Source organism: Canis aureus, chromosome 28 (assembly GCF_053574225.1).
Source record: "Canis aureus isolate CA01 chromosome 28, VMU_Caureus_v.1.0, whole genome shotgun sequence".
In the NCBI taxonomy this organism is placed as follows: Eukaryota; Metazoa; Chordata; class Mammalia; order Carnivora; family Canidae; genus Canis; species Canis aureus.
This window is the reverse complement of record NC_135638.1, coordinates 3,970,872-3,996,131: the sequence shown is the minus strand read 5'-3', so window position 1 is coordinate 3,996,131 and position 25,260 is coordinate 3,970,872. Positions and strand designations below refer to the sequence as shown.

The 25,260-nt window shown below is 37.7% G+C and overlaps 1 long non-coding RNA gene across 1 annotated transcript in view; it reads right to left on the bottom strand.

Annotated features, from left to right (window-relative positions):
* The window catches only part of LOC144300328 (uncharacterized), an 88,076-nt gene extending 64,248 nt beyond the window's left edge, over positions 1 to 23,828 (bottom strand). The window contains exon 1 of the long non-coding RNA XR_013366904.1: positions 19,197 to 23,828. This is a non-coding gene — a long non-coding RNA (uncharacterized LOC144300328). The remainder of the gene's footprint in view (positions 1 to 19,196) is intronic.
* Between the last annotated feature and the right edge of the window lie 1,432 nt (positions 23,829 to 25,260).

The window sequence follows — 25,260 nt, the reverse complement described above, 5'->3', positions numbered from 1 at the left end:
CCTTTAGTATCTTAAAAAGGGGCTACACTATCTTCTCATTTATGCTGTTTCTGGTGAGGAATCTGCTGTCTTCCTTATCTTTTTTTTCCCCCCTTGATTCCTCTTAAGATTTTTCTCTTCACTGTTGGTTTTAAGCAATTTGATTATCATAAGGTAGTACAGGTTTCTTCATTTCTGATATGCAGAATTTATAGAACTTCTTAGATATGTAGGTTTATAATTTTCACCAAATTTGGACATTTGGGGCCATTATTTCTTGAACACTTTATTCTGCCCCTCTCCATAGTCATTGCATAAAAAACAATGATATGTTCTTTGTTAGGCCATTTGAAGTTTTCTCAATGCTCTCTGATACTATATTCATTTATTTTATCTTTTTCTGTGTGTTTTTTTTTTAGATTTTATTTATTTATTTATTTATTTATTTTAAAATTTTTTAAAGATTTTATTTATTTATTCATAGACACACACACACACACAGAGAGAGAGAGAGAGAGAGAAGCAGGCTCCATGGAGGGAGCCGGCGCAGGACTCGATCCCGGTTCTCCAGGATCATACCCCGGGCTGCAGGCAGCGCTAAACCACTGTGCCACCGAGGCTGCCCTTTTTCTGTGTGTTTTATTTTAAGTGCCTTCTATTGCTGTCGTCAAGTTCACTAATTGTTCCCTTATCGACATCTAATCTGCTATTATTTCTATCCAGTGTATTCTTTATCTCATAAATTATAATTTTAATCTGTAGAACAAGGATTTGGGGCTTTTATTTTTAATATCTTCCATGTCTCAACATGTTCCATCTTACTTCTAGTTGTTTGAAAATATGAAATACCCTTATAAGTTTTAATGTATTTGGGAATTCTAACATCTGTGTCAGTTCTGGGTCAATTTTTGATTGATTTTTCTCCTCATTATGGGTTTTCTTTTCCTACTTCTTTGAATGCCTGCAACTTGTATTGGATGCCTTGCAATGGATAATTTAGTATTGCTATAAATATTCTTGAGCTTTATTCTGGGACAAATGAAGTTACTTAGAAACAGTATGATGATTCCAGGTGTTGCTTGCAAGATTTGTTAGATGGGACCAAAACAGTTTTCAGTTAATTATTTGGCTAATTATTCCCCAGGGTTGATACAGACTTTCAGTCCTCTCCTCAATGATCTGTAGACCGTGAGTTTTTCTAGTCTGCTTGCTAGAAACAAGTACTATTACCTGACCTGTGTGAGCTCCCTATTCTGTTCCTTTTAATACTTCTGAGTGTTTTTTCTCCCAGCTATGGGTAGTTTCCTCACATGTACGCATTGGTCAGCACTCAGCTAAATACTTAAGGGGAAATCTCTGAACTCTGGGGTTCTCTCTCTGTGTAGTTCTTATCTCTTGGGCACTCTTTTCTGAAAATCTAGCAGCTTCAGTCTCTCCAGAACCTCAATTGTTTCCTCAACTCAGAGAGCATGCAAGGTTCTGCTTGGCTTTCCTTTCCCTGTGAAATGGCCTGGAAGCTTTCTCAAGACAATAAGCTGGGATAATTATAGGGTTCACTTGACTTGTTTCTCATTAGGGAATACTGTCCTTCATTGCCTGATATCCAATGTCTTAAAACTATTGCTTCCTATATTTTGTCTGTTTTTTTGGTTGTTATGAATCAGTATGGTAAGTTTGGTCTCTGTTATCCCATAATGGTCAGAAGAATAAATCTTTCTTATCAGTTATCTAAATACATCAGTTGTGTAAATTAATAATAATAATAATAATAATAATAATTACTATTTAATTAGAACTTGCTCTTCTCCAAGGAAGGAATTAAATTATCTAAAAACATTTATTTTAAGTGTCTATTATTTTATTATTTTATTTATGCTTCAAGATACTTAGTTTTTCTTCCTGGGAGGAAAATGCAATTTCTAGCTTTCTGAAAAATTGAAGTGATGGCTGATTCTATATGAAACAACACTAATTCCTTCTAGAAAGCTACAAATTACTTGGGGAAAAGCTTGTGGGTTCTGTTTATAAGTTTTTGAGGCTAAGATGTAAAGATTTCAGAAGTTGTCTAAGTCATTGGGTGGCTTATATTGAAAATAACTGGTTTCTCCCTATGCTTTTATATCATAGGAAATTCCTCTAAGAAATAAGTGTATAATTGGCCTCAATATATGTGGCAACTTGGGACTTAATAAAGTATTGTGGAAACCTCTTTTTACAATTATTGATTGTATTAATGGCTTTTACACCTTTGTTCTTACTTCTCATAGCCCTTTAGGAAAGCACTCACTCAATTCTTCAAGACTCCATTTAAATGAAATTTTTTTTCTTACAGCTCTTCCAGACATATGTTAATCCCACCTTCTGTTGCTTTCATAGCATTTCGTAAATAGCATCACTAGCACACACAGGGCTATATGGTGATTATTTATTATGAAGTATCTTCCCACCAATAAGACTATGTTCTCTTACATGATAGAGCCCTATTAGTCAGGTTCACATTGGAACTTCTCACTCATCTTTACTATAGACAGGTGATAAATATTTGGGAAACCAAATAATATGCATAAGACATTTATGAATGAGGATAAGAAAATACTGTCATAGGAGCCATGAATGGAGAGTAGTGAGAAGCAAAGCTGGGTTAATAGGATGGGGTCAGATTAGGAAGGATGGAAAAGTTAGTAAGGCATCTGTATTTAAATCAGGAGATTAAATCACTGAGTTATTGAATACTATTGAAAAAGGAAGACCAAATAAATTGTATAAAACAATGCTACAAGTTTTTCCTTTCAAAAAAATGTATAAACTTAATCATCCTAAAAGTTTCTCACAATTTCAATATTTCAAAAATACTTGAAGCAAAGCACAAAATAAACAAACACCACTTTTGATCCTCCCCCTTCCTCGCTGTTCTCCTCTTTCCCTCTTATATCTTAAGGATATTTTCTAAGCATTGTAAAGCTATTTTTAGAACCACCTATGTAAATTTTCAGTATTTGCACTGAATACTGCGATTCTTTTAGAAACACTTAATATTTTACCACCATGATATAGACATCTCATCCTCTCTGGTAAAAAATCTGAAATGTTTTAAAATAGTCTCTGATCACCAGGAGAGTGAGAGAATTTGAAACAGACAGTGAATGCTTTATAATACTCAAAATGTCCAAAGCAGGATACTGAGATAATAAGGTCAGCCCATAAAGCATCAGGCAGCCTGAATTCAGAGAAATTTATTGCAAAAATACCTCTTATTTATTGCAATATGGTAATGAAGTTGTGGCACCTCCAAAATAATGACCTGTGTGAAGGATTATTATGAAATGAAATTTAAAGCTAACACACAAAAATAAAACCCAGGGCAGTACAAAGCCAAAAGTTGCTAATTTGGGAGCATTCTGTGGAAGTGATATAGTTGGATTCCTAGACTACTTGGAGCCTCTTGCTTCAGCTCTAAGCTCTAAATTCATACTACTTCATAGAATGTCTCATTGTGATTACACTGCCAGCTTATATTAAATATGCTTATCACATAATACATAACACTCCTTTCCCTCCTTCTTTCTTTCCTTCTTTCCTTTCATCCTTCCCTCCAACTTATACTGCTGCACAACTGCATGGTAAGGATATAGAGGTAAAAAGACACTTCTTTTTTTTTTTTTTTTTGCTCAAGGAGAGGGAAGATGGGCATACAAACAAAGTAAATCTGGTGTGATAAGTTGGATAAAAATGTCAGTATGAAAGTTGTTCTCCATTTGTCTCCCCTTTCGTACATCTATTCTCTTTCTGATGCCACAGAAGGCAGGCAGACCCCAAACTACACCTCTCTAACTCCTTTGCCACGTTAGTACAAAAATAAAAATAAGTATCTTATAATTTGTAATATAGCTTGTAATATTTTATCTGCACACCCAAGACATCATCTTGCACCACTGCTGTAAATCATAACCTATGTATAGGTCACTTGGGGCAACTTCTTCACCTCTCTGCATCTCCATTGTCTCTGTCAAAATATAGTCACTCCTATTGTAGCTTTGGGGTCCCAACAACATATTCCTCATCGTTTTCAAAGCCTAATAGTAAGGAACAGAAAAGGGAACTAACTGGAAATCAAAGTCTCAGCCTGGGATGTCTGCTACTCCCAGAGTATGATTTTTCACGGAAAGATGGCTAGGGATGTGACTACTAATAGGTCTGTATGGCTGCCTCCTACCCTCCCCACCTTTCCTGAGTCTAGACCTTAGCAACCTGCCATGGGGAAGAGCAGGGTCTGAAGACCCTGAAGAGCTTCAGAGTGCATGTTCCACATCTGCTGCTCGGAGAATCGATCTGCTTCACAATGATGAGCAGTGATGCTCACCAACTGCTGCTCCAGGGAGAAGGCACCAAGGAGCCCAAGAGAGCACAGTGAGTCCTGGGATCTTCCCTGGGTCCGTTACGTTGAGGGCAGAGGGAGCTGAGGAAGAGCCCCATCCCTCTCACTTATTTAAACAAGCAGCTCAAGAGAGCCAAGAAAGAGTCTCTCTCACTACTGAGGGGTGATTTTGGGTGGGGTGCATGGGAATGTGACTCACTGGTTGCCCAATAGTGTTATTACCTGTTCTTCCCTGCCCCCTCCCACTCTTGGCAGGAGCAAGCATGAGGTAGAGAGAATAAAGCCAGAAACCCTCTCTTCAAAATTCCCCAAACTGGGAGAAAATTTGAAAAGCCCTCTCTGTGGAATGATAGATCAAGATAATGGATAAAGATTCTTCCCTTAAAAGACCTTTTTGCAGGACTGGTAAAATGATTAAGTGAAGTACACATGGAAAGTGAACTAAATATGACCATACACATAGTAGGTATTCCATGAAATTAGTTTAAAAAATAAGAATAGTCTTGAACTATATTTTCTGAACTCTAGTGGGAAGAAGTTGCCAGTAATTACTAATAATGACTAATTTTCAACAAGCTCTTTAGTCACTCCTTATATATTATTGCTATTATTAAGTATCTAACAAGGTTTGTTGGCATAGAACAATGCATCGCCTCAAATTGAAAATAGGCAGTAATTCAATAGAAAAATTTATAGGCGGTGTAGAACCCCCTTAAATTGAATTAGATTCTTAAATATAGTACTTATAGTACCGTTGATGTAAGCTTTTTTAAAGCATTAGGGGAATCAAACAAACAAGGTCTATATTTTTGCATAGGGTGTTTTATGTTCAGTGCTGCAATATTTATGTTTGGCACTATTCACTCCATGAGAAAATATAGGCTGTGTGTCTTTTATTCGCTTGATAGTTCAGACTCGCTGATACCCAAGGGCTTTCTACACCCACAGATTTTGTCACAATACTTATATTCTGAAAAAGAATTTTCACCATTCAAAAGCAAGCCAAGTCTAATTTTGTAATTGTTATATACTGTAAGATGTTATTATTTAGTATGTGTGAAGTACCTAAAAGATCTATCATCAGTGAATATGACATAACATAATCTATTTTACACAGTAAAATTGCTTGCCAGGATCTGTTTCATTTCCAACTGATGGCCAATTTAAAGAGTCGTGTTTCTTTCTTTCTTATTTTTTTTCCGTTTTCTTAGTCAGTTATTAAATTTACTATCAAAGCAACTGAGAGAAAATAATCCAGTTCCCCTACACCTATTTAGAACAAATGGATTCTGATTTCATCAATTCAATGAATGTCTTATCTATGAACTATTTAAATATTCTTTTCCTTAAGGAATTCTGATAGTTCCGGTCTTGAAATAACAATAGTAAAGATCAACTCAGCAATATTATTTCCCAGAGCTATGTCATATACCAATTTTCTTTCAGTCATAGCAAAAGATGAGAATTTTATCTTGCTTTTGGTTGGATGAGCTACTGATGTCTATCAGTTGGGAATCAGGGATGATAAAGACAGACTACTGCATGGAGGACCCTGTAGCAAAGATCTACTGACCCAAAAGTCGGAGGCTGAGCCAAGAAGCAAGGCGGTTCAAGGCTTTCAGAAAGGAAGAACCTGCATTAGAGTCTTTCCACCAGACTGTGCTAGCATTTGCCTACCTGGGGTCTATGCTACTTAGAAAAAGTAGAAAGTAAAATAAGATAAAGATGCAACCAACAATACCAATAATAATACCCACTATTCACCGAGTACCTGTTCTGTGCCACATGCTTTATCAATCCATCCAAACGCTATTACACATGAAGGAACTGAAGCTCAGAGAGGTTTAAGAATATGGGATAAGATCACGTAGCTCTTAGATCATGCCACAGGGACTCAAGCCAATTCAAAACCTACACTTTTTCCATTAAACTATCATCATGTAAGAAAAAAAAAGCTGTTTTCATCAAACTGATCATTTGTATTTCATTTATGCATAAAATTTAAGCTATTTAGAATCCAGTCCACTGTCATTTACCAGCACTATTTTTGTAGGGACGAACCACACTAATTTCAGTTCAATCATGCTGACTCCATGGCATGCATGGGTTTATGACTACAAATACCTCTGTGATTCAAAAAGGCAACTGGTGTTCCATTTTCCCAATCCATCAAGTTGACTGTTTGCTTCAGAATAAAGCATTGCTACATGAGCTGTTGCATGTTGATATAAGCCTTTCTAAAAAGGAATGGAATTAACATTAATTGTGCCAGGTCTTGTACAAGAATTTGCTTTCTTGATCCCAAGCTAACCTTATGAAAGTTTAGGCCCATTTTATAGATGAGGAATTAAAAGCTCACAGAGAAGAAGCCAGTTGCCAAATAATACAAAATGCCAGTAGTCTAGTAACACAGATGCAGAAGGAATGAGATAGACGCAGGGCCCAAGTCCTAGAGATGCTCCTAACCCTAACCACTCCAGGCTCTGGACTAGGTCTAGGGATACCAAGAAAAAGTAAGTTTCTTGCACTTAACTTGTTCATGGTAGCAATTTCTTTGATGACTCAGTTCTGTATTGTGGCTTTTGAGAGGCATTCTTGAGACCCATTTCTCTGGCTCTCAGGATGATTTTATAACCCATCTCATTCCCTATAGAAAGTTCCTCCGTGCCTAAAGATACTGAAGTGGATTGATTCTCTTTTATTGAATTCTTCTTGATACTCATGTGAGTACAATAGATGAATGAAATTTGTGAATCAGCCCACATCGTTTACACCATAGTATTCCTTAGTGTTTTAGATTTTAGGTGTCGTAGTTCAGGAAAACGTGTGCCCCTATTGTTTGTTCAATGGAGTGTCAGAAGGTTTGACGTTTCCTTAAACTCTGGAAAGAGATAGGGCTAAAGAAAAAATAGAATACAAGTCTTTCTTTTAATAGAATAAAAGTAAGAAAACAGGGGAAAAAAAGAACAAGAAGTACCAGAAGCAGATCACACAGAAGGATTAAACATTGTTTAAAAATTATCTCTTGATGTTATTTCAAGACCAACAAATGGATTATGAAATGAAGTTTGAAACACACTGGAGTTCTAATTTCTCCATCATCTTTGGTTGGCCACAAAGTTTAACCAGAATGAGGAGATGTTTCTCTCCCCCAACTCCTGCTTTTTTTTATTTTTCTATCATTTTTCTAGAGGAAGTCTTAAGCGTTTCCTGCTAGCTGGAGACTTCCCACCAAACACCACCCAAACCATTTAAACTTGTTGACTTTGTTTTACCCCCAAGATGTCAAGAGACCACATTATTAAACTAAATCGTGTCCAAACTCAACAAAGTAGCAATTCTTTTTACAACATCCCTAAAGAATGGCCATTTAACCTCTGCCTGAATAGTTATGTTAATGCTTTTGTTGCCCAATTAATTAAGAGAAGGAATTCAGGTCAGAGGTGATGAATAGTCAGGTATTCTTCCCTAAAAGCAATTAGCCACTTGATTTTAACATTCATGTTCCTTGAAAACATTATGCTTATTTACACTGTGTTTCCCCCTCTCCCTCCTCAATTCAGGTGTAAACAAAATAATAAAGTGTTAGCCTTTTCTGGTGCATCTGTGAACGTAATATTAGCTTCTAACAGCTGAGGACGGCTGGACCTTCACCTTTACTTTATTTCCTCAAAATAACAGTTGTCAGATGCATAAATGCAAACACGTCTACATAAATAAAACCTTAGAAACGAACATATGCAGAGAATCATGTGCTCACGACAAAATATCTTAACACAACTCAATCAACTGATGCCTGATACTTTTCAAGTTCAAGCCGTAGTCAGATTTATTCTGACGCAAGTTGATGTGGTCAACCATATGCAGCTACAGCACAGCTCGGAGCCCCTGAGTGTCAGGGATGCTAGAAAGAAATGAAATCATTTTTCTATATTGGGAGCAGGAATCACAAACTCAAAAGCCCACAGGGTCCAGGCAGAAGACAGAAATGAGGGGAGTGGTGAAGAACTGGAGTCTACTGGGAGGCCTGGGCCCTACCAAAAGGAAGTTCCCTCTACTCAAGATTTCCCCACTAGCCAAGGTTTTCTGGCAGAAGATGTAGCTCAGTTTTCTAGATTTTTCTATTTTTTAAGAGAAGCCAGACGACTTCTTTTTGTTTTTCTAAGGAAATATTTTTATTTTTAAATGGTGGACACTAGCTCAATTAAAAACAAAACAAAACTACTGGGCAAACAAAATATATCTGCAGGCTCACGTGTCTCTAGTTTGATAAACTTGTTTTAGGCAGATGGGCCCCTTTCAGCTTCTTTTCTACAATTCAATATTTATGTTCATTTCTTTATATACTTAGGCAGAAGTAAGTTATTTCTCTAATGTTTTTAATGTGCTTAAGCTAAATTAGATAGGAAATGCCTTTGAGATGAATTATCTTAAAGCAGTGGCTGCTAGTTAAGTTGGAGATAACCTCTGGTAGGTTGTAGCAGGGTGGCGGCGGGGGAGAGGGGAACAGGAATCCAGAATGAAAAAGAAATATTTCCTTGTAGAAACTATTGTTAAATAGTCTTAGGGTCATCGCCCAACAGAAGTTTCTGTAATGATGAAATGTTCTATTATCTGCTCTGTCAAATATGATAGCCGCCAGCCACATGTGAGGCTGGCTATTAAGCATTTGAAATGTGGCTAGTATGAGCAAAGCACAGAATTTTCGGGGTTATTTAATTTAAATTAGCCAGATTTAAATTTGGTTAAATTTAACCCCATGTGGTTAGTGACTACTGTTTTTGACAGTACTGCTCTAGATATGTCAAAAGAGAACATCTGGTTCAAAGATAACACTCCTTTGTGGAACCCTTTTTAGATATTCTCAAATTGATTTCCAAATTTATTAATTGATATGTGTAAAAATTATTTGGTTTTCATAAAACATTAGAGAAATAACTTACTTCTGCCTAAGTATATAAATAAATGAACATAAATATTGAATTGTAGAAAAGAAGCTGAAAGGGGCCCATCTGCTTCTTCAACATTTGTCAGAATTCTAAGTTTTGGGTGGTCATATGAGCAGTAATGTCAGCTCTTGATCAGTTTTCCCTCCTTTTCCCGATTCTTAGTGAAGTTTGCCATCGTATTAAACATTTGGGTTTATACTTCGAATGGTCTATTCATGTGCTTTGATCATTTTTCTAGTGAGTTCTTTTCTTTCTTTGCTTTCTATCTCTCTCTTCTTTCCTTGCTTCCTTCTTTACTAATTTGTAGATGTAATTTAAAAATTCTCAATTTTACTCTTTTACCAGTTATAGGAATCACAAACATCTTCTCCTAATCTGTGTATTGTATTTTCACTTTGTTTATAGTGTCTTATTTGATCAGAGGTTTTAAAATTTTAATCACTTACTTTATGGCTTATGCAGTTTGTGCCTTATTAAAGAAATTCTTTCTGAACCAAGGTCTGCTTTATCTGATTTTAATACAGCCAGACTAACATTGTTCTCACTGAGGTTTGCTAGATTTTGTAAATAATTACAAGGCATATAGTTAAATTTGACTTTCTGATAAACAATGAACTCTTTTCAGTATGTTTGCTCATCAATATTTGGGACATACGTATTATAATAAAAGATATTCCTTATCTATCTGACATTAAAATTTAACTGGTCATCTTTTATTTCATCTGGCAATACCATGTTGTTTAGAAAATACCTACTATGTATTTTTCTCCCATTTTCTTCCAAGCTTTCAATATCCTTATGCATCAAGTATGTCTTTCATAACTAGCATTTAAATGAGATTTAGCTCCTTATCCAACATAAGGATCTGCCTCTCAAAAGGCAAAGTCCGTTTATTCATTGTGACTATTTTCTTTTAATATTTACTATAGTTTTTCCTACCCTCGTTTTTTCTCTTTCTCTGCCTTTTCCTATATTGATTGGGTTTTCTTTATTTTTGGCTTTATACTCCACTGATTTGGATGATGTGACTCTATTATTTTAATTATTGACCTTAATATCTTAAACAACCTTTTTGTTGTTGTTGTTGAAGCTATTTTTCGTTTAGAGAAATTCATGTTCCTTTGCCACAATTGAATGAAATTTTTCTCATTATTTAAATTCCTTCTTTCTGTGTGTATTTGTTTTAAAGTCATCTTTTCTCATAGTCTCTGTTAGGTTGCCCTATCATCTCAAGTTTTGAGGAAAACTAATACTTATCTTTTGTGCATTTTTATTTCGTGTTTCGATGTGCATTGTGCATACTGTGTATAACTATCTCTGACGTTTTTAGAGCTAGTACCTTTTTTTTTTTAATTTATTTATGATCGTCACACAGAGAGAGAGAGAGAGGCAGAGACACAGGCAGAGGGAGAAGCAGGCTCCATGCACCGGCAGCCCGACATGGGATTCGATCCCGGGTCTCCAGGATTGCGCCCTGGGCCAAAGGCAGGTGCCAAACCGCTGCGCCACCCAGGGATCCCAGAGCTAGTATCTTTTAATACCCCTTAATATTTCTCTTTGCAATGGTATGTTTATTGATGTCACAATATGTGCTAAAGTCTCCTCTGCTTAAGTAAGAATTGTGGTTGTTACAAGATGAGTGAGGCAGCATCCCTGAGCTCAAGATATTTATAGATGTTATTGCCTCATAAAATAATAGACATAAAATACATCTTTTCATGGAAGTGTATATATATATATGAGTATGTGTGTGCTTATGAATACAGGACAGTCTCACATAACACAATAGCAGCATTTTCGAAATATTTTCATGTTGCTTCTATCACTTAACTTTTTTGAAATTCTTATGGGAGTAGGAGAGATAGTCTAAGCCTTTATTTGTAAAGTAGTAAATGGAGACACAAACATATTTTTAAAAGATTAGTTCAGAAAGTGTATTTTTCTGAATCCTAGAAAATCGACTCCTCAGATTCTGTAAACCTCAACTTTAATTTCAGGCAGTATTTGATTTGTTACTACAGCAGGGCCTTTTTATTTTATTTTATGCATATTTTAAACACAGCTTAATGAAATAAACTTATTTTATCCAGAGTTTTTTTCTTCACAAAGCCTTCCCTGAAAGATTAGAATCATAAAGAAAGCCAAATGAAAAAATAGTCTATTTTCAGTTCAGAAACTCAACATGATCACATATACCATGTTTAAATTGAACATCAAAGTCTATGTTTGTTTTTAAAATTACAGTAAAATAGCTAACATTTTCTCAGATATATCTTATAGGCAAATAGTTTGATGATTGATGTTGCTATTTTAAGTAAAATCAATCTTAAAGGAAAAAATGACTTATTCATGTGTTTCATAAAAGGTTTTTCCTGGTTACGTTTTATAACAGAATCCTAACCTCGTGAGCTATGCAACCAAAACATTTAAAAGCCATCTAGGTGCAGACTTGTAGTAGAAGGAAAGAACAAACTTCCGGGATTCCTTTCATTATACGGGACCAATAAAGAGAGAATTTTTTCTTTCTTAATCAGGAAAATGATGCTGATGACCTTTAAAAGGATATGAACTAAAAAGAAGGGAACCTGTTAAACACAGGCATAGCCACAGAAACTATTTTGATTAGTTCAATAATGTAATTTGTAAGTAACTAAAAGCCATTCTCATTTATCTAATTATATGTGTCTTATCTGGGATTCGTTTGAAACCTTGTCCCTCACCCATATAACATAGACTGAAATCCAGTTGTTGGGCACGCTTCTATAAAGATCTAACAGATCTGACATTGTTAGAAGTCCATCTACGGCTGAAATGAGTATTTGTGTAGGAAAGGCGGGGTGCTATAGCAATGTCCTACTTGCTCATCCCAAGAGCAGAAATTGGAGACGTACATGTTAGGAACTGTCTTCTATGCATCTGTGGGTAGTAAAAGCATCTGTCCCATTCACTGCACTGTGCTCACTGCCCTAAACACAGCTTAACACATATAAACCACTTCATAGGTATTTACTGAAGGAACGGATGAATGATGGTTGAGCACCAAAGACTAAATTTTCCTTTTTCACTCTTTCTCCTAAGTTCAGACCCATCCAGGTAGACATCAAATAGACTTTCTAAGATTGTGCCAGTTGTTACCTATAGGACTTGGCATCAAGTGGGCTCCTAGGCATGCCGTGGTGTAGCAATCACACAGCTCTCTGATCATCTAAGTTTCCTTCATCACCATCCACAGGGATCCCAGTGTCCTGGTGACGATGCCCAAGCTCCCATGACCTGGGAATAACAACTATTCCATCTGCCCCAGTTAAATGAACTCAGGATCAGCTATATTTGCTTCTTCTTTCTCTTCTTCTTAATAGAATAACATCCCTCTAATTTGGAAACTTAGTTTTCCTTCTTATAGAATCTCTCTTCTGGGGGGCTGCTTCTCACCCAAATGGAATCCTCGGCCTTAGTGGAAGTTGCCCATCATATTAATCTTCCAACTCCTCCCTAGACAGTTTAATTTCCAATTGGATTGTGAGGTCGAAAAAATTGGAATCTGTCTGGAGAACTTTTTGAAATCACGTGGAAAGAGAAATAGAAGCCCTTTCTGTGTGAATCTGTGAAATCTGGAGAATGAATTTATTGATGATCAAATTGTTTTATATACGTGAATGGAAGTGGAAACAAAAACTGTTAGAACATAATTGCAGTAGATGTCATTATTATTAAAATTTTTATGTATTTCAATCCATATAAATAAAGTATTTGAATCGTGTTCACTATCCAAGTGGTATATCCCCATATCACTACCAAGATGTATAACTTATCAAGAGACATTTTACTTCTATTTGCCTCAATTTTTTATTAGTAAAATGTGTACACACAGACATACACAGATACACACACACACACACACACACACACACACACACATACCCCAACAAGATTGTTGCAAAGATTAAATGCAGTAAAATATATGAACGTGTGTGGTGCAAAGCAGGTAGAGTGTTGTGAAACCATTACTGTTCTCTGTTTCAGGGATTTTCAGTGAAATAGAAGATCTATCCATGCCTCATCCAGCCTACTTGGTAACCTGAACTCAGACCCACATTTTCTAATACTTAGAAATATAGAGATTTGTGTTTGTCAAAATGTGGTTGAGAAATCATGAACATCGGAGTCACATAGGGGGTTTATTAAAAAGGAAAGTTCCTACACTCTACTAAATCAGTCTTTCAGAAAGGGCTCTAGAATATGCATTTCAATAAAGCATGTCTTATCACTCTTGTTCCTGCTAAAGCTTGAGAAGCAGTCATTTAGGTGAAGCTAATGAATGCGGCCTGGGAGGCCTGACACCCAGCTGACTTTCCTCATTTGTGGGAGTTAAGCACCCCGGGGAACTGTCACACACTGAGACTCTGCCTATTGTGAAATATCTTAGCTGTGTAATGTCTGGCCTTTGAAGCCAGAGAGACTTGAATTCACATCTTAGCTTTGACCTGTACTTGTTGTTGGATTTTTTTTTTTAAGATTTTATTTATTTACTCATGAGAGACCCAGGCAGAGGGAGGAGCCTGGTTCATAGGGAGCCCGATGCGGGACTTGATCCCAGAACCCCGGGATCATGCCCTGAGCCGAAGGCAGACACTCAACCACTGAGCCACCCCAGGCGTCCAAATTGCTGTTGGATCTTGAGCAGGTTACTCAATCACTGCAAGCCTCAGTTTCCTCCTACGTGAAATATGGGTGAGATCAGTAACCACCTCTGAGGGCTTGGGGTGTTTACAAAGGGTAATAATGCAGGTAGAGCGTAATGCATGGCACCTGGCAGGAAGTGAGTGCCTAGTAAATGGTTGGCATCTTCATTAGCAATGTCATCTCCTTCCAGGAAGCACTGGACATGTACAACTAATAAAGCATCTCTTGAAAACATCCAATAGTGAGGCAGCGGCAGGGTGGGTCCCTCAGCAAAACAATGCAACTAGAAGATAAATCTTTGACTTAAAATTGAGATGCCAGAAAATTTACTGTACAACTAATCCATTTTTGTTCAGGACAAATGATAAAATCAATGGACTACCTACAAAACCCCCCGACACTGGTATCTGCCCAGGTGAATCAGGGGACTGTGTGGTCACCCTGCTTACAATCCAACCTTCACACTGCAGAGAGCTTGTCTCTGGGATGGAAAATCCCTATATTGCACGGTTTGTCATTTTCTGCTAGTATCTAAAACGTGTGATCCAAATTGCAGGACGAATCAGGGTTCACACTATGCTTTCAAATTTCGCATTAAATAAATTACTTCATTGTTTAGCAGACTGTATTTACCAGGAGGAGGTACCTTTTAGGATCATCTCCTATGCATAACAAATAATGTAACCGGTAAAATTACAAAATAGTTTGTAAGTAGGTCATAATTTAATTTCTGTGGCTGGAGGGTGAGGGATGATGCAGCGGAGAACCATCAATAAGTATTCAGGATGGTTAGAGTATTTGGATGCTCATTCTGGTGCCATCACCAGCCGGCTGTGTGATCACAGGGAAATTACTAAACTCTGCTGTGTTGCAGTTCCATCCGCTGCAAAACGAGAAAAATGCCACCTGCCCTAAGTCCCTGAGAGACTGGTAATAAGATCAAATGAGATGTCAGTGTAAGTGCTTTGAAAAAGTATGACAAAAGAACACTTATTTTTAGTAAAGGATGGAGCCTCACTTCTTAAACAGAAAGCACCCATATCTCCTTTTAAGCCACCAGATAGAATTGAAAGAGGCAATGTATAATTATAATAAAGCTCAAAAGATCTGGTCTCATGGGCCTCATCTTCCTTGCCCTCCCATTGTTGTGGCAGATGATTAATCATCAGGTTCTTGACTTCCCTCTTTGCTGATTGGCCACCCTAGGGTTGTAGCCACTTTTCAAATCCATCTTTGGGCTTTGCAGCTATGCAGGGCAAAAAGCCTTCCCTAGTGTTAGGGCATGCCAAAGCTGAACCCGGAACCCCCATTAGCCTAATTGACAGCATGACTTTCCCCTGGAGAGAAGAGTGATAATCTAGCTATTTATCTTGTCTGTAGGTTTATCACCACTGTGCTCAGGCAGAGATGTTTAAATATAAAAATGAGGTAAGGCACATTCTTGCCAGACTATGTGCCATTAAAGCCAGGTTGGGGGTCAGAAGCATGAAAGGGGAGCATCTGGGATTGTGGTCTTCTCTGTTGCCGCTTAATGTCTCAAGTGGCCTTGGAGTTAGGGGCTGCCCACGAGGGCACTAAAGGACATCTCTTTGTAATTGGGAGCAGGCTGGAGCTGTGTGGCCACTGCTACCCACGGAGCTGCTGCCTGCAAGCGGCTAGACTGCTGCTTTTCTGCAAGGCAGGAGAGGCCCATTAGAAACACGAAGGGGCGGTTTAATTCTGCAACAAGATGTGTACAAATGTATGCCTCCTATCGAAACCCATGCAACAGCTTCCAAAGTTAATTAAAAGCTAATTTTCTAATGAGGTGGCAACACTGGCAACAACATGATATCAGTATGAGAGCTGCAGCCAGCAGCCGGTGAGGGAACAGGCAACCTCCTTCTTACAGGATGGAACATCCTACCTGCATCCATTAATTAGCCTCCAGCTGTATTGCTTTAATACCAGGCACCAGTATAGACTGTCATAAAAATCATAAATTGTTTTGGCATTGCTGAGGTATTGTCGATACTTATTTTACAGCAGCAGGACTCTTTCCAGCCATAACACCATAGGCAATGAGATCCATTCCTGGAAATATTAAAATCCAGGGGGCAGTGCCATGGACCTTCAGTTATGTCAAGTGACATGGCATTTTAATCCTTTGGGCTATTGTTAATTGTAAGCTAGACTTGCAATTAGCTTTAATAAATAGAGAGAAAGTGCCTTAAATTAACTGCACTTATGTTGGTTTTGCCTCTTGTTTTGATTTCAAACACATAGCCAAGCAGGATGACTCGTGGCCATTATCCTAATGATATGGGTCTCCTGGCCATAGTCAGAGTGTGCCAGACACCTGTGGCTGTTCCTTGGCATTCTTCATAGGGAGTGTATAATGAAGTCGTGCAAATAGAGGCTAAGAATTGTGGAAAAATATAATAACATTTCTGAGAAACTCTAGGATTCTGGATATTTAGGATGTAACTTGTTAAATTCTATCCGTAAGTAACTAAAAGACATATGTAAGGTCTCCCACAGAATCTAAGAAATACAATAAAAACTTATTACATAGTCAGTCAATGGTAAACAGCAGGTAGAAATATCCAGTTTGAATTTTCAGCTTCTACAGGAAGGAAGCTTCTTGCTGCCAGGTCAACAGAAGAGTCATTTTTTTTATTTGCTCATCCTTTTAGAAAATAGTATAGAGTTAGGTCTTTTCACTTAACTGGTCTTTACGGACAGTTTTTCTCTCTTATTCTTGGACTCATTTTCTCTCCCTCAGGGCCTTGCTGGTAGCTTCTGTCTCTCGTTCTTGTATTCATTTTTTATTTTCTTAGTCACTTGGTTCTGTGGTTTGTGTCTCTCACTCTTGCTTTCTTATACTCTTCCATTCTAGTGCTCTCTAGAGCTCTCCAAAACTTATAGTATGGTGTTAATATCTACTTTCTTACCAGTTCAGGGAAATTTTAAGAAAAGCCCCTCACATCTCACTGGCCAGCACTGAATCACAAGTCCACACTTAAGTCAATCGCCAGAAAAAGGAACAAGAACATATGATTGGATTAGATTAATCAGGGTCCATGCCCTCGGGCTGGGGCTGGCCTGACCTCCCCCAGAACAATGGCTGTGTACCGAAGTGTGGATAACTGAACAGAACTTGGGTTCTGAAGGGAGGATAAAAGGGAAAAATGGCTGCTGGGTCAGCAAGCAATTGTGTCTGTGATGAGGATCACAAACGATATGGAAAGCACGGCAGACAGAGACAGGAGAACAAGATTTGGATAATAGCTCTCAGGATTGTTTCCAGAAGAGTAAGATGACCAAAGCTGGGCCCCCTGGAGAGGAAGTAGAGTTCCATGTTCTGTGAGCCTAGGACCTAAACATACTAGCAGGTGTGAGGAAAACCTTAACTAGTCGTAGGACGAATAAGAGTTAAGTATCATTCCCCTGTTCTTTTAACAGATGTTTGTTAAGTGCTAACTATGTGTCCGGCACTTCGGGTGACTTAGGGTCATGACAGGTGAATGAGATTAAAAAGTCCTTACTCGGGATCCCTGGGTGGCGCAGCGGTTTGGCGCCTGTCTTTGGCCCAGGGCGCGATCCTGGAGACCCAGGATCGAATCCCACGTCGGGCTCCCAGTGCATGGAGCCTGCTTCTCCCTCTGCCTATGTCTCTGCCCCCCTCTCTCTCTCTCTCTGTGTGTGACTATCATAAATAAATTAAAAAAAAAAAAAAGTCCTTACTCATAATATGGACTTTAACAGGAGAAAGAGATGATGAGTGAGTTAAATGCATAAAGTAATAGATTGTGAAGAATCTGAGACTGAAAAATAGTAGAGAATTCCTGGTTTAGGACAAGAGTAGGGAATCTTAAGCAGGCTTGCTGGGAAGGAATCTGTGAGGAAGCAACAACAAATGTAAAGTAGCAACAGGAACTTACAAGCTGAACCGGCTGCAAGTGGCATACAGTTAAAAGGCATGTTCCAAAGACGTCTTGTCTGTTGATTATTTCATTTCCGAAACATTATTGTAATCATTGTGGTTAAAAAGTCATTACTAAGGCCATATGATCTGCTAGGAATTTAGTGTGCTTTATTGATGCAGTCAACAAATCTTCACGACGCACCTACTATGTGCCAGGCACTGTTCTAGACTAGAACTAAGGAACAGCAATTAACAAAACCAATGATACTCCTGGGGTTGGGGAGCTGACGTTCCCACTTAATTCTCACCCATTAAAAAACAAACAAACAAACAAGCAATGAAGTAGATCCTAATCACACTCAGCAGATGGGAATACTATCGCTTAGAGATATTAAATACCTTGATTAACATTATTTTTCAAAGCCTTGACTTTTGCTATTACACACACTGCCTTAAACGAACCAGTAATACAAAACAGCTGTGTTAGAAAAGGCAGGTGGTAACCAAGTCTTAGGAAGGCGGTCTTCAAAATATTCGGAGTAAAGACAGGTATAAACTTGTGACATGAAGGGATCCCTGGGTGGCGCAGCGGTTTGGCGCCTGCCTTTGGCCCAGGGCATGATCCTGGAGACCCGGGATCAAATCCCACATCAGGCTCCCGGTGCATGGAGCCTGCTTCTCCCTCTGCCTGTGTCTCTGCCTCTCTCTCTCTCTCTCTCTCTGTGACTATCATAAATAAATAAAAATTAAAAAAAAAAAAACTTGTGACATGAGACTCTACAATTAAATATGTTAGAATTAAATTATTTATATTACCAGTTTAATTGCCTTGATATAATTGTGATAATGAAAATGAAAATGAGAACGTCTTCAGTAATGGTTATTTTATTTTATTTTAATAATTATTTATTTATTTATTTATTTATTTATTTATTTATTTATTTATTTATTTTAGTAATGGTGATTTTAATCAGGATTTCCTCCACAAGGTTTCATAGATGAATCTCTTTGGTTTGTACGTTTCCTGAAATTATATGAAACTTGAATGTCTAGGTGCACTATTTGAGGCAGGGGTATGTAGAGCTTTCATCGGATTCCTTAAAGTTGGTTCATTCAAAATGGTTTACAATCATCACTTCAGAAGTTACATATATCCCCCAAGACAACTTTCTAATAGATATCACTGTACAAGGGTATATTAAAGAAGAGACACTATTAGGGAATACCCTTAGAAATCTTAGCCCCTAAATGAACTGAAATGAGTGAAAATTGCTAAAGATGATATATTGAAAGTCTCACTTACCTATATTCCAAATAAGAGCAGGGAAGGTCCAGCTTTGCCTGTGATTCAGGTCCGATTGTACAATGCTGACGGATGACAAGTGGAGAACAGATCTGATAAGGTCTGATGATTTTTCTGCCTTGGTTGTCAAGGATTGTGATCTTCAGATAGGGAAAGTAGGGTAAATGCTGGTAAGAGGAAATCGAAGCCTGAAATCCATATGAAGGCTTTAAGAATTTCTGTCTCAATTGCACTGGTCTGATAGCCTTCAAATATTCCTGATTTAGAACTTCAAGGAAACTTCCTGTGAGTTCATCCATCTAACTTAGATATCCTTATGGAACCACTAAAATTCAAAATTTTCAAATACTGGAGGTGGGAAAACTTCACTCTGATGTTCCAAAACGGGTCAGACAACTTGATGCAGTCAAGGGTAGAGAATGGATTGTTTGAAATGTATTTTTGTGAGCACTTAAAATTAAGCCAGGCTCATTTTCTTTTAAGCTAGTGCTTCTCAAATCAAAGATTATGGAGATGCAAATGCAGTAAACATACTCCACTCCACAGCGTTTAAGATTTTATTTATTCATGAGAGACACACAGAGAGAGGCAGAGACATAGGCAGAAGGAGGAGAAGCAGGCTCCCTGCAGGGATCCCAATGTGGGACCCGATCCCAGGACTCCAGGATCACGTCCTAAACCAAAGGCAGACGCTCAACCACTGAACCACCCAGACATCCCATTCCATAGTATTTTTAATAAATTCCCTATTTGGGAACATTTTTTTTCATAGAGCCAAGTACAACAGGACCTTACCAATGTCAAATATGGAAACCAGCAAACCAGATGGAAGTGGTAACACCTACTCAAGTCTCTGTCTTACTGAAAGCAAAGATATCTGGAAGCTGAATAAGCATGGTTAAAAGGCCCTGGAATCAGGAAACCTAGAAATGGTTCTAGAAATGTTTTTTTTTTTTTTTTTTGAAACCTAGAACTGTTATTTCTAGACTGTGACCTTAAAAAATTTACTTCACTTTTCAAAGCTTCAGTTGCGATGTAAAATGGGGATAACAGTGTTATTGAGCTCCTTGAATAACAAGTGTTATCTTGTGAGGATCAAAGGAAATGATACGTGAGAAGTGCTTATCAGTGGCCCTCGGCTGGCATAATGCTCAATAAATGATAACTTCTGTTGCTATTTTTATTCCTAGCTAATTAAACATAGTAGTTTTGGTGGTTGTAAGCCCAAGCAATGCTCAAGAAAAAGGGGCCAAAATAATGGCACAATAAATTTTAGAACTCTTAAAGAAATTATTATATGAGGGATATTAGTAATAAGTGTAATAAGCCCTAATCGCCTCACATGTTAATATAATGCTCCATTAAAGTTATTAATAATCATTAATGTTAATTGTATTTCAGAGTGAACTCTGCCAAGGTACTCTGAACTGTGAAGTCATACATACTAAATATCTAAAACATTATAAAAACTTGTGAAATAACAGTATTGATGTACATATAAATGGTTCCTTGAAAGTACCTGAAGATAATCACTATAATTTGCATATTTGTAAATGCATTTCTATATTTTAGTGTCCAGTTATTCAGAACTGTTAAAAAGATACTTATTTCTCAATAAATTGTTACCATAACCATCCCTCACTGAGATGCTTTGCAACCACAGTATTTTCAACAGGACAGGAATCCAATAATCTGGGAGTGTGGTAGGCAATTCTGGAAATGGCTAACCAAATGAACTTTTGCTATGACTCTAATATTAGATATTCCTATTTATCTATTCTGTTTCCAGTCTATTTACTGAGTTTCAGCCATCCAAGGCCAAGGTAGGAAAGGAGGCATTCGACGCAGGGCCAGACTTTAGGGGAATAACGGGCTACATAAATAATTCTAATGCTTGATGAGCTGTGGTAAGTGCCTTATGAAAGGGACAGCTGAAGTGCTCTAGGGAGGAAGAGAAAATGCCATTTCAGTTGAATCCTGAAGCACCAGTACTATAAAGACCTGTGAGTGAGCAGGTGGTGACAGCAGGGAAAGAATCTGGAAAGTAGATAGAGCACCAGCAAAAAGCAGAGAAGGAAAACACAGGTGACCATTGGGGAATGAATAAGTTTATTTCGATTTAATTAGATTGGAACAAGGGGTTCATGTGGATTAAAGCCTGAGGAATGCTAAGGACCATACATCGTACCCCACAGGATACTCAAATTTAAGGCCAGGGAGAGGACAGGGAAGCCACAGAGGAGACTACAAAGAATCAGGAGGAAAAGTGGGAAAGAAGGATAATGTGGTGTGACAGCCAGGAGAAGAAAAGTGGCAAGCTAAAGATAGCTTCCAACAATGCCAAATCCCCAGACAGGCAAAGCAAGAACCGAAGAGCGTCCACTGAACTGGAGAGGTAGGCCACTGTCGGTAATCTCAGCTCGAACAGATGTGGAGATAGGAGGACCTACGTATGTCAAAGTGCAACAGGTGGGGAAAGAAAGGGAGAGTTAGTGAATGCAGGTGAGCCTAGAAGAGATTGCTTTTAGGACACCTGGTTATGAAGAGAAAACTGAAAGCACAGTATAAAGGGCCTGGAAGAAGATGCCCACTGTAGGGAAAGAGAGGACAGGAGATGGGAATGAGCCTGGGGTGAAGCTGGCAGGACGAGAAGCCAGCAGAGCTAGCCCCTTGGCTGGAAAAGGGAAGAAGAATCCGGTAGGGCAGCTAGGCTTCTACAGAAAAAAAAAAACAAAAAACAAAAACAAAAACAAAAAACCTGCCATGTGGAAAACAGAGGAGCAAGAGAACTGAGGAAGCAGGAGATAAATTCTTGTTGGGATGATCTCAATCTGAGGTCCCTTCAAGCCTTATTTTGTAGATCCACAATCTCTAAAGTAGAATCAGGGCATCTTGAGACATGACAGATATTTGCTATCCATTTTCAAGGCCATGCTGCAGTTTACGCATGCATTACCTGTGCTTAAACTTTATAAAAATTTGCATCTTTGTAACACTTTGAGATTTGGAGTGACAATAACAATTATTTTTATTACTTAGAAATACAGAGCTTCTCTTGTAGTATAGTACTTATAAGGCAATGAAACTTAAGACGTTGCATATTTATCTTTTGCAAAAAGATACTCAAAATTTGCTGGGCTTTTCTTTATTGAAACATATTCTTTGCTCAGATCACAGGAGGCCATGCTCAATGGGTGTTCCTACTTTAGTCTCCACTTTTCTCAGCCTTTCTCCCTGAAGCTTCCTCATCTTGCCGATTTCTTAATATTGACATTGCTAACAAATTTCCAATAACCTCTCTTCTTGTCCATTTTAACTCATTCCATAGATCTCTTCCAATTTAATTTTTTTAAGATTTTATTTATTTATTCATGAGAGACAGAGGCAGAAACACAGGCAAAAGGAGAAGCAGGCTCCTTGCAGGGAGCCTGATGTGGGATTTGATCCTGGGACCGGGGATCACGCCCTGAGCCAAAGGCAGATGCTCAGCCAAGGAGCCCCCTGGCATCCCATCTTCCAATTTTATGACTTAAAATGTCAGTCTACATGACTTCCGTGTTTGTATTTCTACCCTGGGCTTCTTCAAAACTTGACTTTTGGATATTCAACCACTTACTCAACATCTCCTCTTTAACCATCTCACATATATTTCTGAACACGTACTGTGTGCCAGGCACTAGTTTCAGCACTTGGAATACACAATTGACCAGACAAAAAAGTCTCTGCCATTATAGACCTTACATTCCAGTGGAAGGAAGCTGAGAAATAGATAATATGCAGAATAACCAAGTAAAATATGCAGAATGTTAAAAAATGTTAAGTGTTCTGAAGAAAAAGGATTGTGCTAAGTGGGTGGGGATGCTGGGGGCAGGAGAGGTGGCATTAGGTTGCAATTTAATTTAATTTATTTATTTAAGAGAGAGAAACATAGATAGTAAGAGAGCATAGGCAGGGAGGATAGGGAGAAGCAGGCTGGGAGCTGGGCAGAAAGCCCAATTCAGGGCTCCATCCTAGGACCCTGAGATCATGACCTGAGCCTAAAGCGGACAATTAACTGAATGAGCCACCCAGGTGCCCCCAGGTTGCCATTTTAAATAGGGTAGTTAGGGTAGGCCTCAATGAGAAGGTGACATTTGAATGAAGATGAGAGAGAGGAGGAAGAATGAGTCACAAAGAAAGAACAGTGAGTACAAAGGCCCTTAGGTCGAAGCATGTCTGGTGAAATCAAGACCAGTGTGAGCTGTGGCTGTGCCAGAGCAAGTGGGAGGATGGAAATACTCATTCTCCATCCCTCTCTCTACCTTCTGTTTCTCCAAAACACTGTTCATCTCCTGGCCTACTGTGTTTATGTATTTTTTCACTTATCTATTTTATATTTCTGCTTACCTACTCTTCCAGAATGTGAGCTCTGCATGGACAGGGACGTTACACATTTTAGTTCACTACTATATTCCCAGTTGCTTAAAGTACCTTGCATATAGTAGAAATGCAGTTAAGTATTTGTTGAGCGAATGAATAAATCAGAAAGAAAACGGCAATACGGTAGAGTTGTCTCTGCTTCCAAACTGAAAAATTGGGGTATTGCTGTAGTCACAGGCTATTGAGGGCTAGAAACTAATAAAATTACATATTTTTATTAGAATATGGATATGTAATATCCATAAACCCTAGAAGGCTAAAAGGAAAAGTACAAATATATAAATATTATTAGGGAATATTTCTAGATAATATGAATTGGATTGAGTTTTTTATTAGTTTTTGTATTTTTTATTTAATAAACATATATATTAAAGAATGATAAAAAATAAATATATATACCCTAAACCTGTGATATTTGCTGTATTGATTTGAACTTTTGAAATAGAGGCGGTTAGTGTATATTAAAGCTTTGCTTTGGGATTTTATTATAATTTTTGGTTCAGTAGACTGTAATTGTGGTATCCCTCCACAAGCCACAATTTAATGAACCTGAAGCCTCATTTCTAGGACCAAAGAGGATTGGGAAACCTGGAGCTCGATAATGCTGTTTTGTTTCATTAAATGTTCTCACTGTCTGTGTGGAAATAAATGTGACTTGTCCCTGACAGATGATAAAAGGCAGCAGACATCATTAGTGTCCATCACATGACTCCTGACACCTACTGGAGAGAGGGCCTCTGTTTGCTCATGATCAGAGGTAAAATCTTTCTACAGATTGATTTGAAATTGCTTCTTAACTTCAATGTTCAGATCTAGCCATGAAGCCAAGAGTGGCTTCCTATTCCAACCTTAAAAACCTTCTTCTGAGGTTTCAAATCATTTCAGCTCTGTATTTCAGGATGTTTCAAGGGGCAGCAATGTTCACAAAGGAAGAAGGCTCCGTGGAATGCTTTATTAGAATTTCAAAAAAGTGCCATCTCTCGAACTGCTCATTACTAGGAACAACCTGATGCCAAGTAATTTATGATTATTAAAACATATAATTTGCATATAAATTAAAAGAATTAATAAATAGAGATTACAATAATGTGTTATATTTCCTTATTGTTTGCTACTTTAATTTTTACATGTACTAAAATAAAGAACAAAATGTGTAAGTTTTCTTTTGTGTTTTTACAGAGAAGGTACTGAGAAAAATATGAATTGGAGAAATTACTCAGTTTCTATTATTTCATAAGAATGTGTTCTCAGAGAGGTATTTCCCTTAAAACATGGCTTCTTTGAAGAAATTGAACTATATTTTAATTGTTTCAGAAGATATTTCTGAACATTTATTCCAATGTAAAGATCTTTTTTAAAAAGATCTATAAATAACCCAAATGTTTTGCTTTAAATATATATAATAACATCTTCTTCCATCAATAAATGATAGTCATAATAACTAAATAATTAATATTTATTAAGAAACTATTATGTGTACAGTAATATGCTAGGTACTGTGGTAAAATCGAAACTACAAGACCACTCCCTTCAAATTATGGAGTCCAGTTAGGGATATGCAACTTACACACAGAAAATTTAAATTCAAAATATAATAAAACCTGTTGAAAACAAATCCAAAGTGACCTTATACATTTAGCCTAGA